This window comes from Furipterus horrens, unplaced genomic scaffold (assembly GCF_987537825.1).
Source record: "Furipterus horrens unplaced genomic scaffold, mFurHor1.1.pri manual_scaffold_13, whole genome shotgun sequence".
NCBI classification, from domain to species: Eukaryota; Metazoa; Chordata; class Mammalia; order Chiroptera; family Furipteridae; genus Furipterus; species Furipterus horrens.
Window position 1 is genome coordinate 44,131,798 of NW_028327183.1, and position 9,783 is coordinate 44,141,580.

The window sequence follows — 9,783 nt, forward strand, 5'->3', positions numbered from 1 at the left end:
AATAAAATCTAAAGTCCTTGCCCCCTCCCTAAAAAGCCCTACATGGTCTACTGCCACCACATAACTGACCTCACCTCCTACACATCCCCTTATTCACACCTCTGTAGCCATACTGCCTCCTTCCAGTTCCTTTCAAAAAGCAGACACAGTCTGCCCCGGGGACTTTGCAATACTGTTCTCTCTTCTTCAGACACACTTCCTCATATAACAATAAGCTAGTTCCCATTCTTCATTGAAGCCCTCCATGAATCAGATTAGGTTGGCTCTGTTGGCTTGACACATAAAAGTTGATTTCTTGCTCATGTACGTGTCCCATGCAAGTCAGCAAGGGGCAATTTTCCAGTCATTCAAGGATCCAGGCTGAGAGGCATCTACCATCTTGTCACTGCCACCCATGGCATCCTCGATTACTGTGACAGGGAGAGAGAGAGAGAGGACACTGAATGGCTGACACCAAGATAAAGGCTTTGTCCCAGTGGTGACTCTGGTTCTGCCACTCACAGCTCATTGGTCACAATTGCTCACATGGTTCTATCCAATTTTATGAGTGTGAGGAAGTAGAATTCTCTTACGTGCCCAGAAAGAGAGAACTTGCGTATGTTTTCTATTGCTGCCATAACAAATTACCGCAAACTTAGCAACCGAAACAACACAAATTTATTAGCTGGCATTTCTATACATCAAAAGCCTGACACTAATATTACTGGGCTAAAATCAAGGTGTCAACAAGGGTGCCTTCAGTCTGAAGCCTCTAGGGGACAGTATGCTTCCTTTCCATTTCCACCTTTCGGAATCCACCTGCATTGCTTGGCTCACGGCCCCTTCTTTCATCTTCAAAGCCGGCAATGGCACATTGAGTCCCTTTCACACTTCAAATTTCTCCTGTCTCTTTGTCATCACACTCTTTCTGACCACAGCTGAGAAAGGTTCTGTTTAATGTTTTTATTTTTTAAAGATTTTTAATTTTTAATTTATTTTTAGAGAGAGGGGATGGAAGGGAGAAAGGCAGGGGGAGAAACATCAATTGGCTGCCTCTCACACACCCCCAACTGGGGACCTGGCCTGCAACCCAGGCATGTGTCTTGACTGGAACAGAACCAGCGACCTTTCAGTTCAGAGGCCAGCACTCTGTCCACTGAGCCACACCAGCCAGGTCAGCTACTCTGCTTTTAAAAACCCCTGTAATTAGATAAGACCCACCCAGATAATCCAGAATAATCTCCCCATCTCAAGACCCTTAATCTCCATCATTTCTGCAAAGTACATTTTGCCATGTAAGGTAATATATTCATCAGTTCCAAGAATTAGAGTGTGGACATCTTTCAGGGCCATATTCTGTCTACCACAACCAGATATGGGAGAGCACTAGACTTTACTACCACGTGGCTCTGTTCAAATTGTACAGCTTCAGAGAGACCTATCCTGACCCACTTAACTAAATAGAAGCTCTTTCCAATCATTCTCATTTCTTTGTACAACTTTATTACTTTTAGCAATTATTACCACTTGATAGATTAAATATCTGTCTTTTTGTTTACCATTTCTCTATCTCTTCCACTAGTATGTGAGCTCCTTGGGAGCATGGATTTTGTTTTGTTCATGGGTGTATCCTTGGTCTCTAGAAAGATGCATGACACATAGTATATGCTCAAAAAAATACTTGTTGAAAAGCTGACCAATGACTGGTCTAACCTGCAGCCTCAAACTTCTGTATTATTTAGGAGTCGCAGTAAACCCTCAAGCAACTGTGGCTTAGACAAGATAGAAATTGATTTATCTCTTGCATAGAGGAAGTCTGAATAGTCAAGCCACCAACAACATTCCAGCTTTCCTCCCCATCATCTTTAGAATGACCCTTGTTCTCATGGTCCAAGATGGCAGACAGTGCTCCAGCTGTCATGTCTGTATCCATGCAGCATAATAAGGAAAGCAAAGAAAAAAGGCCAAAAGACCCACACAGCTGACTTCTAAGGATGTTTCTAAAAGCTGTTACACAATCCCTCTGTTCTCATTGGCCAGAAGTGAGTCACATGACCACACCTAGCAGCAAGAGAGAGGATGGACGCATAGCCTTTAATGCTGGGCTATCTTGACCAGCTAAATGGGAGGTTTTAATAACAGGGAAAGAGAAGAGAAAAGATATTTGGGAAAATTAGCTTACGAGGTTTATATCAAACCCTCAGCAAATCGGAACCCAGAACATTCTATGACATCATGAGGTGCTAGGCAGAGCAGTTTTTTGGCATTTTTCGGGAAAAGAGAGACTGAGACCGGAAGTAGTTGATGTCTGGCCATGATATTCCATCCCACCTTCTGCTGCCCTGACCTTGGATTTGTGTCTGTTTTGTTTGATGCTGGTACTGCAGCCCCTAGAATGTAATAGGTACTCAATAAATATTTGTTGAATAAAGAGGCAGGTCCTGTTATTATTCCCATTATACAGATGAAGAAATTGAGACTCCCAGGGGAACTTCACCATGAGATGAGGGCAGGGATTCAAAATCCAGGTGTGTTTGGTTCGGACAGAATTCTTAACCGTCTCTTCAGTGAAGAAACTAACTCAGCCCTGACAGGTGTGGCAGTGTTGGTTGGGTGTCGTTCCGCAAAGCAGAAGGTCGATGGTTTGATTCCCAGCTTCCTGGGCAGGGCACATGCCTCGGGTTGCAGGTTTGGTCCCTAGTTGGGATGTGTGCAAGAGGCAGCAGATCAGTTTTTCTCCCCCTCTCTTTCTCCCTCCCTTCTCCTCTCTCTAAAAAAAAAGAAAGAAACTAGCTCAGAGGGGTGAGTAGTCAGCAACCATCATACAGCAAGCAGCTGGCACTCAGACTTAGTTCTCTAGAGCTGAACTGTCCAATACAGTAGCCACATTTCAATTTAAATTCATTAAAGTCAAATAAATTTGAGAATTTAGTTCCTCAGTCTCATTAGCTGCATTTCAAGTGGCTGATGATTAGCATATTGGAAAGAGATGTAGAACATTTCCACCATCGCGGAAAGTTTTTTTCTTTTTTTCTTTTGTAAGGGGAAGGGAGGGAGGAAGAGAGGAAGAGAAACATCTATCAGTTATCCCTCTTACGCGCACCAACCTCGGACCAAACCCACGTGGCTCTCCACTGCCCCACCCCCCACTCCCACAGTCATCCCCGCCCTGTTGTCCATGTCCCTGGGTCGTTTATAAAAGTTCCCTGATCATCTCTGTTCTTTTACCACACCAGGCCTCTGGACCTTTGCAAAAAAAATGGTTGCCTTTAACTGGGGCTCTTTCCCAGTTCTCTGCTGGGCAAATTACTCCTCAGACCCTTATGCTCTTCAGGGGTCTGTTCTGGCAGGAAGCCCTCAGCATGGCTGAGGTGGGCAGGGGCCTCCTCTGAGCTCTGGAAGCCACCTGTGCCGCCTCTATTATAGAGCACAGACAGACTGGGCGCAGCGCCCGAGGCGCAGGGAAAGGCCAGGCCGGAAGTGGGTCCCAGCTGTGCATTTCACGCCTGTTAGTCTTGGGCGCTGGGAACAAAGTTTGGGTCATAAGGAACATATGGGGCTTGCCCGCTCCTCACTTTCATCTCCTACTTCCCCAGCCTCTGGGTGGGAGGCAGTAGGGCCAGGGCCATCCAGGCCTGGGTGGTTCCCACAGCCCCTCATGGCCTCTTCACCTATTTTCCTACTTCCTTGGGAGGTCTAGCAAAATCTTCTTGATTTATGTGCTAGCTTTCTGGGCTCTCCTCTTCTGGGGGAGGGGTGGCCACTGTGTGTTTAAATAATAACAATTATTTTTTAAGAACTCAGATGGCTCTTACTCTGCCAGGCACTGTTCTAAGCCCATGACACACACATATTAACTCTTTTAATTCTCATAATATGCTCTGTGGGTTACTTCTTATTATTACCATCATCATCTCTGTTTTATAGATGAGAAACTGAGGGACAGGGAGGCTCCACAGTCCGTGATCTTCATGAAAATGGTCTCTAGAGCAGTGCCATCAATAGGACTTTCTGCCCCGATGGGTGTGGAACAGTGGGTTTGGTGTCCTCCCACAAAATGAAAGGTTGCTGGTTCAATTCCGGGATTCCCAGTCAGGGCACATGCTTGGGTTGCGGGCCAGGTCCCCAGTTGGGGGCATGCGAGAGGCAACCACACATTGATGTTTCTCTCCCTCTCTTTCTCCCTCCCTTCCCCTCTCTCTAAAAATAAATAATTAAAATCTTTTTTAAAAAGGAGAAGAGAAATGAGGCTGGGGACTGGTGGTGTCCAGATCATGGGGGGCCTCTGGGGCCAGGCTGAGGGCCTGGGTTTTTTTCCCAGAGGCACTAATAAGCCATGGGAGGTCTATAAGTGGGGGTTGGGGTGTGGGGGTGTGGATAGAGTCAGTCCTGTATGAGAAACAGTGATATGGACAATCAGGGAGGTGGATCCATCCACTCACTGAAAGAGCCCAGAGAAGGCCTTGAGCCCAGAGCCTGGAGGTCAGATTACGTCCCTCAGAGAAAATGACATCTGAGGTAGGTCTTGAAGGACTGAAAAAGGATTTGGTCATGACAAGAAAGACTTCATGTGGGAACTTTATCCAAGGCTGTTGGGAGCTAAGGAGTAGCTATGATTAGGGTGAAGGAGCTCAACTCTAGAAGCAGAAAGACCCCTCTGGGGTCTATAAAAGATAGACTGGAGGGGGAAGGCGATTGAAGGGGGAGTGAGGGCCTCACCTCCACCAGGAAGTCTTCCCTGATCTCCAAGGCTGGGCCTTGTGCCACTTCTCTGCTCTGCCACTTCTTTTTTTTTTTTTTTAAGACTATTTATTTATTTATTTATTTATTTTTAGAGAGAGGGGAAGTGAGGGAGAAAGAGAGGGAGAGAAATATCAATGTGTGGTTGTCTCTTACACACCTCCAACTGGGGATCTGGTCCATAACCCAGACTTGTGCCTTGACTGGGAATCAAACCAGTGATCCTTTGGTTCTCAGGGTGGCACTCAATCCACTGAGCCACGCCAGCCAGGGTGCCACTTAACTCTAACCCTGTAGGGAGGACACTGGTGGGAGAAGATGAGGTCTGAGCCTGGGCCAGGTGGACCGGGTCAGAAATACAGGAAAATAGCACCTATACCGGAGGTCTTCCTCTTAACCCCCATACAAAAACAATTTTTTTAACCCATTTCTAAATGCCACAGTCACTGTATTTTACTTCATGTACTCACTCATTTATTTGTTCAACACATTCTCCTGAGGCCTCCCTGGGAAATGCCAGGACCAAGACTGGAGTCCAAGCTCAGACTTGCCCTGGTCAGACTCCCAGTCCGGGGGTGGGATGGGGCAGGGGAGAGACCTAGGTATAGTCATTTCTGCTGTAACATGTAATAATGGTGGCAGCATGGAGCCCAGCCTGGGAAATCAAGGAAGGGACTTGCTGGAGGAGATAAGGTCTTCACTGGGTCTTGCAGAAAATTTTAGTGTCTCCCAGGCAGATGAGAAGGGGCCAGGATTTCTAGGGAGAGAGAGCAGGAGCATTGTCTCATTCAATCATGCCCAGTCTCTCTCCTGAGGATCACTGTGTGCCCTATGTGAAGTGATTCTGGGGATGCAGAGATGATATAGGCCTGGGTCCTCAAGGGAAGACACCCAGGAACATAGTCCCCCTCTAATGAAATCAGTGCTTTGGTGGAGGTAGCACAGAACATTGGAAATGTCCACAGCAGGCACTGATCCAGCCTGGGAGGCCAGGGAGGGCTTCCTGGAGGAAGAGAGCTGAATTTTAGGTAGATCCCGCTCTTCCTGCAGTGTCAGTCCATCTGTTTCTCCCTCTCCATGTATCTCTGGTTCATTCATTATCTCTGCCATTGAAGAATTCCACTAAAAAAATTTTTTCCACTCATCTTTGGGGTTGGCTGCCATAAAAAATGACCACAAACTGGTTTTTCTTGACTTCCAGCCAAGAGGGAGGCCTCGACTGACACGCTCCATCTCCCTCCACAACTAAGAAGGAATACATCTATTGCAAAACTAGAAATAGCCAGAAGTTCAAGAAAATAAAGCTACATGGAAGTCCAACGTATGAAGTTATAAACAAGTGGTGCTCATCCGGACAGGTAGGAGGGGCAAAGCTGGGGCGGAGAGGTCAAGCTGTGCTGGCGACAGCAGCTGCGGCGATGGCGGCAGGATAGCGGGAAGCACAGACACCTGTATTTAAAAAGAGGCGAGAAACACCTGGGAAGCACCCCTGGCTGCAGACCGGACCTGTCAGCTTGCGATTCCAATGCCAGGGATGGCAGACCCCCATTGCCTTGGACTATGAGGGCCGGAGTGGGTGGGGATAGAGGAGGAGGCTCCTGGTCTCTCAGCGGAGAGTGAACGGCAGGAATCCATCTTGGACCGCTGCCCCTACACAAAGCGCCACAGCGTGGTGAGATGGGTGGCCCAGCAGTGATGAGTGTACGGGGCTCCGCCCCCTATAGCGTAGGAGGTGTGACAGCCCTGCCCAGGAAGCAAAGGTAAACACAAAACTGTAAGGACAGCACAGATCATGATAGAGATCTCAGTGACGCAACTGACCAGACAGCAAATATCTGATCTAGGAAATCTTTCTGAGGCACAGTTCAGAGCTTTGGTTATAGGAATGTTTACAGACCTAACAGCAAATCTTAAACAAGACGGGGAAGAAATGAAAGCTAGTCCTGCTGAAATGAAGGAAAACACATACGAAACTAGTGGCGAGAGAAAGAAAACCAGGGATTAAATCAACAAATCGGAACATAGGGAAGGAACAGTCAACCAGCGCAAAAAGAGGAAATGAAAAGTGAGGAAAATGAGGAGAGGCTCAGAAACCTAAGGGACAGCTATAACCGGGCCAACATCCGAATCACAGGGTTGCCAGAAGGTGAAGAAGAACTAGAAATTGAAAAATTATGTGAAAAAATGATGAAGCAGAACTTCCCTAACTTGGGGAAGGAAATGGACTTACAGGTCCAGGAAGCACAGTGAGTTCCAGAAAAAAACTGGACCCAGGGGGAACCACACCAAGACACATTATAATCAAAATGTCAAAAATTAAGGATAAAGAGAGAATCTTAAAAGCAGCAAGAGAGAAGAAGAGAATTATGTACAAAGGGGTCCCAATAAGACTCTCAGCTGATTTCTCAAAAGAAACTCTGCAGGCAAGAAGGGACTGGCAAGAAATATTCAAAGGAATGAAAAGCAAGAACCTACAACCCGATTACTCTATCCAGTGAAGCTGTCATTCAGAATAGCAGGGCAGAGAAAGTGCTTCTAGGACAAAGCAAAACCGAAGGAGTTCATCAGATCCAAACCACTGTTATATGAAATGTTAAAGGGACTTGTTTAGGAGAAGGAGGATCAGAACTATGAACATTAAAATGGAAACTGTATCACAACAACCAACAGCAGAAGCTAGGGAACTGAAACAAAGGCAAACTAAGTAGGCAACGAGAGTGGGAAAAGAATTATAGGTATGGGGAACATTTTGGGGGGAGATCAGCTGGGAGAGGGAAGGGGGGAAGTGGAGGGAGATGGTACAGGAATTAAGAAGCACAGTAGGAGGGAATGGAGTAGACAGGAAGATGTTGAGAAGAACTATATGCACAACAAATAGGCATGGACTAAGTGGGGGACAACTGGAGGGAAGGGGTTTCTGGGCATAGGGGAACAAAGGGAAAAGAAATTGGGACAACTGTAATAGCATAATCAATAAAGCATATTAAAAAATAAAAATAAAAATAAATTACCACAAACTGTGTGGCTTCAAATAACAGAAATTTATTCCCTCACAGTTCTGGAGGCCAGGAGTCTGAAATCAAGGTGCTGGCAGGGCCACCATCCCTCTGAAGGCCCTACGGGTCCTCCCTGCATCTTCCAGGTACTGGTGACTCTTGGCATTCTTTGATTTGTGGCCACATCACCCAAGCTCACTCTTCACACCCCTGTCTCCTCTGTCTCCAATCACCTTTTGCCTTTCTCTTACGAGGACCCTTGTCACTGGCTTTAGGGTCCGCCTGGATAATGTAGGATGATCCCATCTCAAGATTATTAACTTAATTACATCTGCAAAGACCCTTTGCCAAATTAGGTCCATTCACAGGTTATAGGTGGACATATGTTTTTGCGGGGAGAGGGGCGCCCATTAAACCCACTACCTCTTGGATGAGTCACTTCAGTCTCTGAGCCTCATTGTTCTATCTGTGTAATGGGGCTAATACAACCCCCCCACCCCCACCTCTTGGGACAGCTTTCAGGGTTAAACTGGAGCCTCCAAGTGTACAGCACAGCCCCAGAATCTAGGAAACTGTCAGGGTGGCTGCCATTTCTTCTGATGGAGAAATCTCTCTATTAGAGGGGGGTTCCTACTGTGGGTCCTTTTCTGCCACTTGCCTCATTTCTCTGCACATATATCTCCATCCTGTTTTCTCCATCCCTCTTTTCTTTGCTTTTGCTCCCTCCTTTGCCACTTCCTAAGTGTGACTGAGCATGTCGCCTTTGCCCTCTGGCTTGGTCTCCTCATCTGTAAAAAGAGCTAATAGCCTATGTTTCAGAGGGCAGCTGTGAGGATTACATGAGTGGTTCCTAGAAATGCTCATAATTTTTCCCTGACCAGTGTGGCTCCGTCGGTTGGGCATCGTCCCCTAAAGCAAAAGGTCACTTGTTTGATTTCTGGTTAGGGAATGTGCCTGGGTTGTGGGTTCAGTCCCTGGTTGGGCACATATGAGAGGCAACCGATTGATATTTTTCTCCCTTTCTTTCTCCCTCCCTTCCCCTCTCTCAAAAAAATAAATAAAAAAAATTTTAAAAAGAAACTATAATTTTGCCTGGTATGCAGTAGGTGCTAGCTGTTATTACTGTCACTATTATTATTATTATTTGTCTTGCCTCTTTTCCCTGTCTCCACAGCGCCCTCTGTCTCTCTGGCTCATTTCTGCGTTTCTGAGTCTGTGGGGCCAGCCTCTCAGCCTCACTGTAAAGGTCTGTCTCGCTCCATTGCTCTGTCCGTCTCTTCCTCTCCCCACCTGTGAGGCTTTGAAAATAAGCCCACGGATGTTGATACTCTTCCCTTCAAGAGGAGGATCCTAATCCCTTTCCTTTTGAGTGGGGGCTGGACTTAGTAACTCATTTCCATTGAAGTGATTGTGTGTAACTTAGTTTTTTAAAAATTTTGTTTATTTTGTTTTAGAGACAAGAGAAGGGAGGGAGAAAGAGAGGGAGAGAGAGACATCCATGTGTGGTTGCCTCTCACGCGCCCCCAACTGAGGACCTGGTCTGTATACCCAGGTATGTGCCCTGACTGGGAATCGAACCTGCGACCCTTTGGTTCACAGGCCTTGTGTGTAACTTTTGAGATTAGGTCATATAAGACTGATCTCTCTCTCTCTCTCTCTCTCTCTCTCTCTCTCTCTTTCTCTCCCTCCCTCCCCAGTCGCTCACTCTGGGGGAAGCCAGCAGCCACATTGTGAGGACACACAAGCAGACCTATAGGAAGGCCCATGCGGCGGGAGCTGAGGTCTCCTGCCCTCCGCCATGTAGGTCAGCTTGGAGGTGGGTCTTCCAGTGCCATCAAGCCTTCTGATGACTGAAGTCCCAGACCAATAGCCTAACTGCACTCTCATGACAGACTCTGAGCAAGAGTTACCCAGCTAGACGGCTCCCAAATTCCTAACCCTCAGAAACTATGAGACAATAAACATCGTTTTATCCCTGGCTGGTGTGGCTCAGCGGATTGAGTGCTGGCCTGTGAACCAAAGGGTCGCTGGTTCAAATTCCCAGTCAGGTCCCCAGTTAGGGGCACGT